We start from the raw sequence: 16154 nt of genomic DNA on the forward strand, positions 1-16154 counted from the left end.
TCCAAATCGGAGGCTGATCGACCCCGGCCTCCAAATCGGAGGCTGATTGACCCCGGCCTCCAAATCGGAGGCTGAGCCATCCCGGCCTCCAAATCGGAGGCTGAGCGACCCCGGCCTCCAAATCGGAGGCTGAGCCACCCCGGCCTACAAATCAGAGGCTGAGCCACCCCGGCCTCCAAATCGGAGGCTGAGCCACCCCGGCCTCCAAATCGGAGGCTCATCGACCCCGGCCTCCAAATCGGAAGCTCATCGACCCCGGCCTCCAAATCGGAGGCTCTTTGACCTCGGCCTCCAAATTGGAAGCTCAACGACCCCGGCCTCCAAATTGGAGGCTGAGCGACCCCAGCCTCCAAATCTTACCCAGAGTGGCCCCACCCACCAAATCAGACCCAGAGAGGCCACACCCACAAAATATGAGCCTGAGAGATCCCGGCCAACAATTCAAGCCCTGAGGGGCCCCACCCTCAAAATCGGACCCTGAGGGGCCCAATCAACAAAATCGGACCCTGAGGGGCCCCAGCCACAAAATCGGACCCTGAGGGGCCCCAACCACAAAATCGGACCCTGAGGGGCCCCACCCACAAAATCGGACCCTGAGAGGCCCCACCCGCAAAATCAGACCCTGAGGGGCCCCGGCCATAAAATCAGACCCTGAGGGGCCCCGGCCATAAAATCGGACCCTGAGGGGCCCCGGACACAAAATCATACCCTGAGGGGCCCCACCCACAAAATCAGACCATGAGGGGCCCCACCCACAAAATCGGACCCTGAGGGTCCCCACCCATAAAATCGGACCCTGAGGGGACCCACCCACAAAATCGGACCCTGAGGGGCAAACACCCACAATATCCGACCCTGAGGGGCCACACCCACAAAATTGGACCCTGAGGAATCCTGGCAACTAATTCAAATCCTGAGGAGCCCAGGCCACCGAATCGGATCCTGAGGGGCCCCACCCACCAAATCAGACCCTGAGGCCAAAGTGGCCCCTGAGAGGCACCCACATTTAAAACGGATCCTGAGTTGAAAGTCTTGCAGGGGCAGCAGGCAAGTCTCTCTTAAAGGGGCAGACCGGGCACCATTTCAAACCACTATATGTACTTCCTTCAGGAAAAACACATCTAGTATTATTATTACTATTCAGTTGATTTCCGCAATTAATGCGGCCCGAACCGCTACACGCACAGACTCTGTTGAGGCCTCGTTTCGAAGCCAGCATCCACGAGTGGTGTGCTAAGTATTTTTCGTGTCGATCGCATTGGTAGTTTTTGCGCAATTTGCGTTTGAAAAAACATTTTCCTCATTGCATTTCAATGGGAAAATGTTGCCATAGGGAAAACATGGGACAGTCGTGAGGTGGCAGTTAAGCTCATTGATATGTGCAGGCACACCCAGTTACTTTGCCAACGCCTACGAACTTCACATGACCTCTCCAGGACAGAGTTTCTGGCAGATAATTTCTGCTCTTAAAGTGAAACCTACAGCATAAATGCAAATCTAGCTTCATCACATGACGCATGCCCCTGAGAGAGAATATGCGCCAAAGTGGATTTAGAAGCCCAGTGAGCCAAACTGGCTCTTAAAGGGCCGACGCGCCAAAGTTATTCTTAAAGGGCCGGCGCACCGAAATGAGTCTTAAAATCGAAAGCTGAGTGACCCCAGGCTCCAAATCGGAGGCTGAGCCACCCTGGCCCCACCCACAAAATCGGACCCTGAGTGGGCCCGGCCACAAAATCAGACCCTGAGGGGCCCCAACCACAAAATCGGACCCTGAGAGACAACCGGCCACAAAATCGAACCTAGAGGGGCCCCAGTCACAAAATAGGACCCTCAGGGGCCCCAACCACAAAATCAGACCCTGAGGGGCCCCACCCACAAATCCAGACCCTGAGGGGACCCGGCCACAAAATCGGACCCTGAGGGGCCCCACCCACAAAACCAGACCCTGAGGGGCCCCACCCACAAAATCGGACCCTGAGAGACCCCAGCCACAAAATCGAACCCAGAGGGGCTCCAGTCACAAAATCAGACCCTAAGGGGCCCAGGTCACGAAATCGGACCCTGAGGGGCCCCACCCACAAAATCAGATCCTGAGGGGCCCCGCCCACCAAATTAGACCCTGAGGGGCCCCACCCTCAAAATCAGACCCTGAGGGGCCCCAGCCACAAAATCAGACCCTGAGGGGCCCCAGCCAAAAATTCGGACTCTGAGGGGCCCCACCCACAAAATCGGACCCTGAGGGGCCCCACCCACAAATCCAGAACCTGAGGGGACCCGGCCACAAAATCAGACCCTGAGGGGCCCCAACCACAAAATCAGACCCTGAGGGGCCCCAGTCACAAAATCGGACCCTGAGGGGCCCCACCCACAAAATCAGACCCTGAGGTACCCCAGCCACAAAATCAGAACCTGAGGGGCCCCAACCACAAAATCAGAACCTGAGGGGCCCCACCCACAAAATCAGACCATGAGGGACCCCGCCCACCAAATTAGACCCTGAGGGGCCCCACCCTCAAAATCGGTCGCTGAGGGGCCCCACCCACAAAATCGGACCCTGAGGGGCTCCGCCCACCAAATTAGACCCTGAGGGGCCCCACCCTCAAAATCGGTCGCTGAGGGGCCCCACCCACAAAATCAGACCCTGAGGGGCCCCAGCCACAAAATTGGAACCTGAGGGGCCCCACCCACAAAATCGGACCCTGAGAGGCCCCGCCCACCAAATTAGACCCTGAGGGGCCCCACCCTCAAAATCAGACCCTGAGGGGCCACAGCCACAAAATCAGACCATGAGGGGCCCCAGCCACAAAATCGAACCCAGAGGGACCTCAGTCACAAAATCAGACCCTAAGGGGCCACGGCCACAAAATCGGACCCTGAGGGGCCCCACCCACAAAATCAGACCCTGAGGGACCCCAGCCACAAAATCGGACCCTGAGGGGCCCCACCCACAAAATCAGACCCTGAGGGTCCCCGGTCACAAAATCGGACCCTGATGGGCCCCAAACACAGAATCGGACCCTGATGGGCCCCACCCACAAAATCAGACCCTGGGGGGCCCCAGCCACAAAATCGGACCCTGAGGGGCCCCACCCTCAAAATCAGACCCTGAGGGGCCCCGTCCACCAAATTAGCCCCTGAGGGGCCCCACCATCAAAATCAGACCCTGAGGGCCACAGCCACAAAATCAGACCATGAGGGGCCCCAGCCACAAAATCGGACCCTGAGGGGCCCCACCCACAAAATCGGACCCAGATGGGCCCCACCCACAAATCCAGACCCTGAGGGGCCCCAGCCACAAAATCGGACCCTGAGAGACCCCGGCAACAAAATCGGACCCTGAGGGGCCCCAAACACAAAATCGGACCCTGAGGGGCCCCAGTCACAAAATCGGACCCTGAGGGGCCCCACCCACAAAATCAGACCCTGAGGGACCCCAGCCACAAAATCAGACCCTAAGGGGCCCCAGCCACAAAATCGGACCCTGAGGGGCCCCGCCCACAAAATCGGACCCTGAGGGGCCCCGCCCACCAAATTAGACCCTGAGGGGCCCCACCCTCAAAATCGGTCCCTGAGGGGCCCCGGCCACAAAATCGGACCCTGAGGGGCCCCGGTCACAAAATCGGACCCTGAGGGGCCCCACCCGCAAAATCAGACCCTAAGGGGCCCCGGCCACAAAATCGGACCCTGAGGGGCTCCACCCGCAAAATCGGACCCTGAGGGGCCCCAGCCCCGAAAATCAGACCATGAGGGGCCCCAACCACAAAATCGGACCCTGAGGGGCCCCAACCACAAAATCGGACCCTGAGAGGCACCGGCTACAAAATCGGACCCTGAGGGGCCCCTGACACAAAATTGGACCCTGAGGGGACCCGGCCACAAAGTCGGATCCTGAGGGGCCCAACCCACAAAATCAGACTCAGTGTCCCCACCCACCAAATTGGTCCCTGAATGGCCCCGTCCACCAAATCAGACCCAAAGTGGCCCCGCCCACCAAATCAGACCCAGAAGTGGCCCCGCCCACCAAATGGGACCCTGAGGGGCCCCCCCACCAAATGGGACCCTGAGGGGCCCCACCCACCAAATGGGACCCTGAGGGGCCCCACCCACAAAATCGGACCCTGAGGGTCCATGCTGACCAAATCGGACCCAGAGTGGCCCGCCCACCAAAAAAGACCCAGAGTGGCCCGCCCACCAAATCAGACCTAGAGTGGCCCCGCTCACCAAATCGGACCCCGAGGGGCCCCACCCACCAAATCGGACCCCGAGGGGCCCCGCCCACCAAATCGGACCCCGAGGGGCACCACCCACCAAATCAGACCCCGAGGGATCCCGCCCACCATATCGGACCCCGAGGGTCCCCGCCAACCAAATTGGACCCTGAGGGGCCCCGCCCACCAAATCGGACTCTGATAGATCCCGCCCACCAAATCAGACCCTGAGGGGCCCAGCTCACCAAATCGGACCCAGAGTGGCCTCGCCCACCAAATATCGGACCCAGAGTGGCCCCGCCCACCTAATTGTACCCTGAGGGGCCCCACCCACAAAATCGGACCCTAAGGGGCCCCACTCACAAAATTGGACCCTGAGGGGCCCCGGCCACAAAATTGGACCCTGAGGGGCCCCACCCACAAAATCGGACCCTGAGGGGATCCGGCCACAACATCGGACCCTGACTGGCCCCACTCACAAAATCGGACCCTGAGGGGCCCTACCCACAAAATCGGACCCTGAGGGGCCCCAACCACAAAATCGGACCCTGACGGGCCCTGGCCACAAAATCGGACCCTAACGGGCCCCGGCCACAAAATCGGACCCAGAGTGGCCCGCCCATCAAATCAGACCTAGAGTGGCCCCGCTCACCAAATCGGACCCCAAGGGGCCCCACCCACCAAATCGGACCCCGAGGGGCCCCGCCGACCAAATCGAACCCCGAGGGGCCCCGCCCACCAAATCGGACCACGAGGATCCCGCCCACCATATCGGACCCCGAGGGTCCCCGCAAACCAAATTAGACCCTGAGGGGCCCCGCCCACCAAATCGGACTCTGATAGATCCTGCCCACCAAATCAGACCCTGAGGGACCCAGCTAACTAAATCGGACCCAGAGTGGCCCCGCCCACCAAATATCGGACCCAGAGTGGCCCCGCCCACCAAATCAGACCCAGAGTGGCCCCGCCCACCAAATCAGACCCAGAGTGGCCCTGCCCACCTAATTGTACCCTGAGGGGCCCCACCCACAAAATCGGACCCTAAGGGGCCCCACCCACAAAATTGGACCCTGAGGGGCCCCGGCCACAAAATTGGACCCTGAGGGGCCCCACCCACAAAATCGGACCCTGAGGGGATCCGGCCACAACATCGGACCCTGACTGGCCCCACTCACAAAATCGGACCCTGAAGGGCCCTACCCACAAAATCGGACCCTGAGGGGCCCCAACCAAAAAATCGGACCCTGAGGGGCCCCGGCCACAAAATCGGACCCTGACGGGCCCCGGCCACAAAATCGGACCCTGACGGGCCCCGGCCACAAAATCGGACCCTGAGAGACCCCACCTACAAAATTGAACCCTGAGGGGCCCCGCCCACCAAATCGGACCCTGTGGGTACCCGCCCACTAAATCGGACCCAGAGTGGTCCCGCCAACCAAATCGGACCCAGAGTGGCCCCGCCGACCAAATCGGACCCAGAGGGTCTCCTCCCACAAAATCAGACCCTAAGGGGCCCAACCCACCAAATCTGACCCTGAAGGGCCCCAACCACAAAATCGGACCCTGATTGGTCCCAACCACAAAATCAGACCCTGAGGGGCCCCGGCCACAAAATCGGACCCTGAGGGGCCCCGGCCACAAAATCGGACCCTGAGGGGCCCTGGCCACAAAATCGGACCCTGAGGGGCCCAACCCACATAATCGGACCCTGAGGGGCCACGGCCAGAAAATCGGACCCTGAGGGGATCCGGCCACAAAATCAGACCCTGAGGGGCCCCGGCCACAAAATCGGACCCTGAGGGGCCCCACTCACAAAATCGGAACCTGAGGGGCCCCACCCACAAAATCGGACCCTGAGGGGCCACACCCACAAAATTGGAGCCTGAGAGATCCCCGCCAACAATTCAAGCCCTGAGGAGCCCAGGCCAAGGAATCGGATCCCGAGGGGCCCCACCCACCAAATCAGACCCTGAGGCCAAAGTGGCCTCTGAGAGGCACTCACAGTTAAAACGGATCCTGAGTTGAAAGTCTTGCAGGGGCAGCAGGCAAGTCTCTCTTAAAGGGGCAGCCCGGGCACCATTTCAAACCACTATCTGTACTTCCTTCAGGAAATACACATCTAGTATTATTATTATTATTCAGTTGATTTTCCGCAATTAATGCGGCCCGACACAGACTCCGTTGAGGTGTCGTTTGGAAGCCAGCATCCACGAGTGGTGTGCTAAGTAATTTTCATGTCGATCGGATTTGTACTTTTTGCGCAATTTGCGTTTGAAAAAATCCTTTTCATCAATGCATTTCAATGGGAAAATGTTGCCACAGAGAAAACATGCCCTGAGGCGATTCAAAGGGCAGTTAAGCGCATTGATATTCGCAGCTGCAGACCCAGTTACTATGCCAACGACTACGAACTATACATGACCTCTCCACGACAGAGTTTCTGGCAGATAATAGCTCTTAAAGCGAAACCCACAGCACAAATGCAAATCTAGCTTCATCACATGATGCATGCCCCTGAGAGAGAATGTGCGCCAAAGTGGATTTAGAAGCCCAGTGAGACAAACTGGCTCTTAAAGGGCTGACGCGCCAAAGTGATTCTTAAGGAGCCGGCGCACCAAAGTTAGTCTTAAAGGGCCGGCGCGCCAAATCGAAAGCTGAGTGACCCCACGCTCCAAATCGGTGGCTGATCGACCCTGGCCAACAAATCCGACCCAGCGTGGCCCAGCTCAAAAAAATCGGACACTGAGGGGCCCCGCCCACCAAATCGGACCCTGAGGGGCACCGTCCACTAAATCGGACCGAGAGTGGCCCTGCCCACCAAATAGGACCCTGAGGGGCCCCGCCCACCAAATCGGACCCTGTGGTGCCCCGCCCACCAAATCGGACCCTGAGAGGCCCCGCCCACCAAATTGGACCCAGAGTGGTCCCGCCCACCAAATTGGACCCAGAGTGGTCCCGCCCACCAAATTGGACCCAGTGGGGCTCCGCCCACAAAATCAGACCCAGAGGGGCCCCTGCCACAAAATCAGACCCTGAGGGGCCGCGGCCACAAAATCAGACCCTGATGGGCCCCGGTCACAAAATTGGACCCTGATAGGCCCCGGCCACAAAATCGGACCCTGAGGGGACCCAACCACAAAATCGGACCCTGAGAGGCCCCGCCCACCAAATTGGACCCAGAGTGGTCCCGCCCACCAAATTGGACCCAGAGGGGCCCCACCCACAAAATTGGACCCAGAGGGGCCCCAACCACAAAATCGGACCCTAAGGGGACCCAACCACAAAATCGGACACTGAGGGGCCCCTGACACAAAATCGGACCCTGAGGGGCCCCGGCCACAAAATCGGACCCTGAGGGGCCCAGCCCACAAAATCGGACCCTGAGGGGCCCTGCCCACCAAATTGGACCCTGAGGGGCCCCGCCCACCAAATCGGACCCTGAGGGGCCCCACCCACAAAATTGGACCCTGAGGGGTTCCGGCCACAAAAATCAGATCCTGAGTGGCCCCGGCCACAAAATCGGACCCTGAGGGGCCCCAGCCACAAAATTGGACCTTGAGGGGCCCCAGCCACAAAATTGGACCTTGAGGGGCCCCACCCACCAAATCAGACCCTGAGGGGCCCCGGCCACCAAATCGGACCCTGAGGAGCCCCGGCCACCAAATCGGACCCTGAGTGGCCCCGGCCACAAAATCGGACCCTGAGGGGCCCCACCCACAAAATCGGACCCTGAGGGGCCACACCCACAAAATCAGACCCTGAGGGGCCCCACCCACAAAATCAGACCCTGAGGCCAAAGTGGCCCCTGAGAGGCACCCACAGTTAAATCGTATCCTGAGTTGAAAGTCTTGCAGGGGCAGCAGGCAAGTCTCTCTTAAAGGGGCAGCCCGGGCACCATTTCAAACCACTATCTGTACTTCCTTCAGGAAATACACATCTAGTATTATTATTCAGTTGATTTTCCGCAATTAATGTGGCCCGAACCGCTACACGCACAGACTCCGTTGAGGTGTCGTTTCGAAGCCAGCATCCACGAGTGGTGTGCTAAGTAATTTTCATGTCGATCGGTTTGTACTTTTTGCACAATTTGCGTTTGAAAAAATCCTTTTCATCAATGCATTTCAATGGGAAAATGTTGCCACAGAGAAAACATGCCCTGAGGCGATTCAAAGGGCAGTTAAGCGCATTGATATGCGCAGCTGCAGACCCAGTTACTATGCCAACGCCTACGAACTATACATGACCTCTCCAGGACAGAGTTTCTGGCAGATAATAGCTCTTAAAGCGAAACCCACAGCACAAATGCAAATCTAGCTTCATCACATGATGCATGCCCCTGAGAGAGAATGTGCGCCAAAGTGGATTTAGAAGCCCAGTGAGACAAACTGGCTCTTAAAGGGATGACGCGCCAAAGTGATTCTTAAGGAGCCGGCGCACCAAAGTTAGTCTTAAAGGGCCGGCGCGCCAAATCAAAAGCTGAGTGACCCCACGCTCCAAATCGGTGGCTGATCGACCCTGGCCAACAAATACGACCCAGCGTGGCCCAGCTCAAAAAATCGGACACTGAGGGGCCCCGCCCACCAAATCGGACCCTGAGGGGCACCGTCCACTAAATCGGACCGAGAGTGGCCCCGCCCACCAAATAGGATCCTGAGGGGCCCCGCCCACTAAATCGGATCGAGAGTGGCCCCGCCCACCAAATTGGACCCTGAGGAGCCCCGCCCACCAAATCGGATCCTGAGGGGCCCCAACCACAAAATCAGACCCTGAGGGGACCCGGCCAAAAGATCGGACCCTGAGCGGCCCCGGCCACAAAATCGGACCCTGAGGGGCCCCGGCCACAAAATCGGACCCTGAGGGGTCCCAACCACAAAATCGGATCGAGAGTGTCCCCGCCCACCAAATCGGACCCTGAGGAGCCCCGCCCACCAAATCGGACCCCGAAGGATCCCGCCCACCAAATCGGACCCTGAGGGTCCTTGTCAACCAAATTGGACCATGAGGGGCCCCGCCCACCAAATCGGACTCTGATAGATCCCACCCACCAAATCAGACCCTGAGGGGCCCCGGCCACAAAATCGGACCCTGAGGGGTCCCAACCACAAAATCGGATCGAGAGTGTCCCCGCCCACCAAATCGGACCCTGAGGAGCCCCGCCCACCAAATCGGACCCCGAGGGATCCCGCCCACCAAATCGGACCCTGAGGGTCCTTGTCAACCAAATTGGACCCTGAGGGGCCCCGCCCACCAAATCGGACTCTGATAGATCCCGCCCACCAAATCAGACCCTGAGGGGCCCAGCTCACCAAATCGGACCCAGAGTGGCCCCGCCCACCAAATCGGACCCAGAGTGGCCCCGCCCACCAAATCAGACCCAGAGTGGCCCCGCCCACCAAATTGTACCCTCAGGGGCCCCACCGACAAAATTGGACCCTGAGGGGCCCCGGCCACAAAATTGGACCCTGAGGGGCCCCACCCACAAAATCGGACCCTGAGGAGATCCGGCCACAACATCGGACCCTGAGTGGCCCCACTCACAAAATCAGACCCTGAGGGGCCCTACCCACAAAATCGGACCCTGAGGGCCCCAACCAAAAAATCGGACCCTGACAGGCCCCGGCCACAAAATCGGACCCTGACAGGCCCCGGCCACAAAATCGGACCCTGAGGGGCCCCGGCCACAAAATCGGACCCTGAGGGACCCCACCTACAAAATTGAACCCTGAGGGGCCCCAACCACAAAATCAGATCCTGAGGGGCCCCACCCACAAAATCGGACCCTGAGGGGCCCCACCCACAAAATTGGACCCTCAGGGGCCCCGGCCACAAAATCGGACCCTGAGGGACCCCGGCCACAAAATCAGATCCTGAGGGGCCCCAACCACAAAATCGGACCCTGAGAGGCTCCGGCCGCAAAATCGGACCCTGAGGGGCCCCAACCACAAAATCGGACCCTGAGAGGCACCGGCCACAAAATCGGACCCTGAGGGGCCCCGGACACAAAATCGGACCCTGAGGGGCCCTGGCCACAAAATCGGACCCTGAGGGGCCCAACCCACAAAATCAGACCCTGATGGGCCCCGCCCACCAAATTAGACCCTGAGGGGCCCCACCCTCAAAATCGGACCCTGAGGGGCCCCAGCCACAAAATTGGACTCTGAAGGGCCCCACCCACAAAATCGGACCCTGAGGGGCCCCACCCACAAATCCAGACCCTGAGGGGACCCGGCCACAAAATTGGACCCTGAGGGGCCCCGTCCACCAAATCGGACCCTGAGGGGCCCCGCCCACTAAATCGGATTCTGAAAGGCCCCAACCACAAAATCGGACCCTGAGGGGCCCCGCTGATCAAATTGAACTCTGAGGGGCCCCGCCCACCAAATCGGACCCAGAGTGGCCCACCTACCAAATCAGACCTAGAGTGGCCCCGCTCACCAAATCGGACCCCGAGAGGCCCCACCCACCAAACCGGACCCTGAGGGTCCCCGCCCACCAAATCGGACCCCGAGGGGCCCCACCCACCAAATTGGACCCCGAAGGATCCCGCCCACCAAATCGGACCCCGAGGGTCCCCGCCCACCTAATTGGACCCTGAGGGGCCCCGCCCACCAAATCGGACCCCGAGGAGCCCCGCTCACCAAATCGGACCCTGAGGAGCCCCGCTCACCAAATCGGACCCTGAGGGGCCCCACCCACCAAATCGGACCCTGAGGGGACCCGGCCACAAAATCGGACCCTGAGGGGCTCCACCCACCAAATCAGCCCCTGAGGGGACCCGGCCACAAAATCGGACCCTTAGGGGCCCCACCCACCAAATCAGCCCCTGAGGGGACCCGGCCACCAAATCGGACCCTGAGGGGCCCCACCCACAAAATTGGACCCTCAGGGGCCCCGGCCACAAAATCAGACCCTGAGGGACCCCGGCCACAAAATCAGATCCTGAGGGGCCCCAACCACAAAATCGGACCCTGAGAGGCTCCGGCCGCAAAATCGGACCCTGAGGGGCCCCAACCACAAAATCGGACCCTGAGAGGCACCGGCCACAAAATCGGACCCTGAGGGGCCCCGGACACAAAATCGGACCCTGAGGGGCCCTGGCCACAAAATCGGACCCTGAGGGGCCCAACCCACAAAATCAGACCCTGATGGGCCCCGCCCACCAAATTAGACCCTGAGGGGCCCCACCCTCAAAATCGGACCCTGAGGGGCCCCAGCCACAAAATTGGACTCTGAAGGGCCCCACCCACAAAATCGGACCCTGAGGGGCCCCACCCACAAATCCAGACCCTGAGGGGACCCGGCCACAAAATTGGACCCTGAGGGGCCCCGTCCACCAAATCGGACCCTGAGGGGCCCCGCCCACTAAATCGGATTCTGAAAGGCCCCAACCACAAAATCGGACCCTGAGGGGCCCCGCTGATCAAATTGAACTCTGAGGGGCCCCGCCCACCAAATCGGACCCAGAGTGGCCCACCTACCAAATCAGACCTAGAGTGGCCCCGCTCACCAAATCGGACCCCGAGAGGCCCCACCCACCAAACCGGACCCTGAGGGTCCCCGCCCACCAAATCGGACCCCGAGGGGCCCCACCCACCAAATTGGACCCCGAAGGATCCCGCCCACCAAATCGGACCCCGAGGGTCCCCGCCCACCTAATTGGACCCTGAGGGGCCCCGCCCACCAAATCGGACCCCGAGGAGCCCCGCTCACCAAATCGGACCCTGAGGAGCCCCACTCACCAAATCGGACCCTGAGGGGCCCCACCCACCAAATCGGACCCTGAGGGGACCCGGCCACAAAATCGGACCCTGAGGGGCTCCACCCACCAAATCAGCCCCTGAGGGGACCCGGCCACAAAATCGGACCCTTAGGGGCCCCACCCACCAAATCAGCCCCTGAGGGGACCCGGCCACCAAATCGGACCCTGAGGGGCCCCACCCACCAAATCGGACCCTGAGGTGCCCCACCCACAAAATCGGGCCCTGAGGGCCCCACCCACAAAATCGGACCCTGAGGCCAAAGTGGCCCCTGAGAGGCACCCACAGTTAAAACGGATCCTGAGTTGAAAGTCTTGCAGGTGCAGCAGGCAAGTCTCTCTTAAAGGGGCAGCCTGGGCAGCATTTCAAACCACTATCTGTACTTCCTTCAGGAAATACACATCTAGTTATAGTGGTTTGAAAAAACCACTATATTGTAATCCGAACGCTGCTAACTTCTTCTTCTTATTATTATTATTATTATTAAGTTGATTTCCGCAATTAATACAGCCCGAACCGCTACACGCACAGACGCCGTTGAGGTGTTGTTTCGAAGCCAGCGTCCACGAGAGGTGTGCTAAGTATTTTTCGTGTCGATCGGATTTGTAGTTTTTGCGCAATTTGCATTTGAAATTTTTTTTTTCCCGTCATTGGAATGCACTGGCTCCAATGCTTCTCAATGGGTAATGGCAAAACGTGCCCTGAGGCGATTGAAATGGCAGTTGAGCTCATTGATATGCGCAGGCAGACCCAGTTACTATGCCAACGCCTACGAACGTCACATGACATCCCAAGGACAGAGATTCTGCCACATAATATCAGCTCTTAAAGTGAAACCCACAGCACAAATGCAAATCTAGCTTCATCACATGACACATGCCCCTGAGATAGAATGTGCGACAAAGTGGATTTAGAAACCCAGTGAGCCACCCTGGCTCTTAAAGGGCCGACGTGCCACAGTGATTTTTAAAGGGCCGGCGCACCGAAATGAGTCTTAAAGGGCCGGCGTGCCAAATCGAAAGCTGAGTGACCCCGGCCTCCAAATCGGAGGCTGAGCCACCCCGGCCTCCAAATTGGAGGATGAACCACCCCGGCCTCCAAATCGGAGGTTGAGCCACCCTGGCCTCCAAATCGGACCCAGTGTGGCCCCGCTCAAAAAATCAGACCCAGAGTAGCACAGCCCACCAAATCGGATCCTGAGGGGCCCCGCCCACCAAATCAGACTCCGAGTGGCCCCGCCCACCAAATCGGACCCTGAAGGGCCCCGTCCACCAAATCGGACCCTGAGGAGCCCCGCCCACCAAATCAGACCCTGAGAAGCCCCGCCCACCAAATCGAACCCAGAGTGACCCCGCCCACCAAATCGGACCCTGAAGGGCCCCGCAGATCAAATCGGACCCAGAGTGGCCCCGCCCATCAAATCGGACCCTGAGGGGCCCCGCCCATCAAATCGGACCCTGAGGGGCCCCGCCCACCAAATCGGAACCTGAGGAGCCCCGCCCACCAAATCGGACCCAGATTGACCCCGCCCACCAAATCGGACCCCGAGGAGCCCCGCCCACCAAATCGGACCCAGATTGACCCCGCCCACCAAATCAGACCCTGAAGGGCCCCGCCCACCAAATCGGACCCTGAAGGGCCCCGCCCACCAAATCGGACCCAGAGGGGCCCCGCCCACCAAATCGGTCCCAGGGGGCCCCGCCCACCAAATCGGACCATGAGGGGCCCCGCCCACCAAATCAGACCATGAGGGGTACCGCCCACTAAATCGGACCATGAGGGGCACCGCCCACCAAAATGGACCCAGGGGGCTCAACCCACAAAATCAGACCCTAAGGGGCCCCACCCACAAAATCGGACCCTGAGTGGGCCCGGCCACAAAATCAGACCCTGAGGGGCACCAACCACAAAATCGGACCCTGAGAGACCCCGGCCACAAAATCGAACCTAGAGGGGCCCCAGTAACAAAATCAGACCCTAAGGGGCCCAGGTCACGAAATCGGACCCTGAGGGGCCCCATCCACAAAATCAGACCCTGAGGGGCCCCGCCCACCAAATTAGACCCTGAGGGGCCCCACCCTTAAAATCAGACCCTGAGGGGCCCCAGCCACAAAATCAGACCCTGAGGGGCCCCAGCCACAAAATCGGACCCTGAGGGGCCCCACCCACAAAATCGGACCCTGAGGGGCCCCACCCACAAATCCAGACCCTGAGGGGACCCGGCCACAAAATCGGACCCTGAGAGACCCCGGCCACAAAATCGGACCCTGAGGGGCCCCAACCACAAAATCAGACCCTGAGGGGCCCCAGTCACAAAATCGGACCCTGAGGGGCCCCACCCACAAAATCAGACCCTGAGGGACCCCAGCCACAAAATCAGAACCTGAGGGGCCCCACCCACAAAATCAGAACCTAAGGGGCCCCACCCACAAAATCAGACCATGAGGGACCCCACCCACAAAATCGGACCCTCAGGGGCCCCGCCCACCAAATTAGACCCTGAGGGGCCCCACCCTCAAAATCGGTCGCTGAGGGGCCCCACCCACAAAATCGGACCCTGAGAGACACCGGCCACAAAATCAAACCCAGAGGGGCCTCAGTCACAAAATCAGACCCTAAGGGGCCCCGGCCACAAAATTGGACCCTGAGGGGCCTCACCCACAAAATCAGACCCTGAGGGACCCCAGCCACAAAATCAGACCCTGAGGGGCCACACCCACAAAATCAGACCCTGTGGGGCCCCAGTCACAAAATCGGACCCTGATGGGCCCCAGCCACAAAATCAGACCCTGAGGGGCCCCAGCCACAAAATCGGACCCTGAGGGGCCCCACCCACAAAATCAGACCCTGAGGGGCCCCACCCTTAAAATCAGACCCTGAGGGGCCCCAGCCACAAAATCAGACCCTGAGGGGCCCCAGCCACAAAATCGGACTCTGAGGGGCCCCACCCACAAAATCAGACTCTGAGGGGCCCCACCCACAAATCCAGACCCTGAGGGGACCCGGCCGCAAAATCGGACCCTGAGAGACCCCGGCCACAAAATCGGACCCTGAGGGGCCCAAACCACAAAATCAGACCCTGAGGGGCCCCAGTCACAAAATCGGTCCCTGAGGGGCCCCACCCACAAAATCAGACCCTGAGGGACCCCAGCCACAAAATCAGAACCTGAGGGGCCCCAACCACAAAATCAGAACCTGAGGGGCCCCACCCACAAAATCAGACCATGAGGGACCCCACCCACAAAATCGGACCCTGAGGGGCCCCACCCTCAAAATCAGTCGCTGAGGGGCCCCACCCACAAAATCGGACCCTGAGAGACCCCGGCCACAAAATCGAACCCAGAGGGGCCTCAGTTACAAAATCAGACCCTAAGGGGCCCCGGCCACAAAATTGGACCCTGAGGGGCCTCACCCACAAAATCAGACCCTGAGGGACCCCAGCCACAAAATCGGAACCTGAGGGGCCACACCCACAAAATCAGACCCTGTGGGGCCCCAGTCACAAAATCGGACCCGGATGGGCCCCAGCCACAAAATCAGACCCTGAGGGGCCCCAGCCACAAAATCGGACCCTGAGGGGCCCCACCCACAAAATCGGACCCTGAGGTGCCCCACCCACAAAATCGGACCCTGAGGGGCCCCGCCCACCAAATTAGACCCTGAGGGGCCCCACCCTCAAAATCAGACCATGAGGGGCCACAGCCACAAAATCAGACCATGAGGGGCCCCAGCCACAAAATCGGACCCTGAGGGGCCCCACCCACAAAATCTGACCCGGATGGGCCCCACCCACAAATCCAGACCCTGAGGGGCCCCAGCCACAAAATCAAACCCTGAGAGACCCCGGCCACAAAATCAGACCCTGAGGGGCCCCACCCACAAAATCAGACCCTGAGGGACCCCAGCCACAAAATCAGACCCTGAGGGGCCCCAGCCACAAAATCGGACCCTGAGGGGCCCCAGCCACAAAATAGGACCCTGAGGGGCCTCACCCACAAAATCGGAGCCTGAGGGGCCCCGCCCACCAAATTAGACCCTGAGGGGCCCCACCCTCAAAATTGGTCCCTGAGGGGCCCCGGCCAAAAATCGGACACTAAGGGGCCCCACCCGCAAAATCTGACCCTGAGAGACCCCGGCCACAAAATCGGACCCTGAGGGGCCCCAACCACAAAATCAGACCCTGAGGGGC

The sequence above is a fragment of the Dendrobates tinctorius genome, unplaced genomic scaffold, assembly GCF_039654945.1.
Source record: "Dendrobates tinctorius isolate UK_male_01 unplaced genomic scaffold, ASM3965494v1 ptg000039l, whole genome shotgun sequence".
Classification (NCBI taxonomy): Eukaryota; Metazoa; Chordata; class Amphibia; order Anura; family Dendrobatidae; genus Dendrobates; species Dendrobates tinctorius.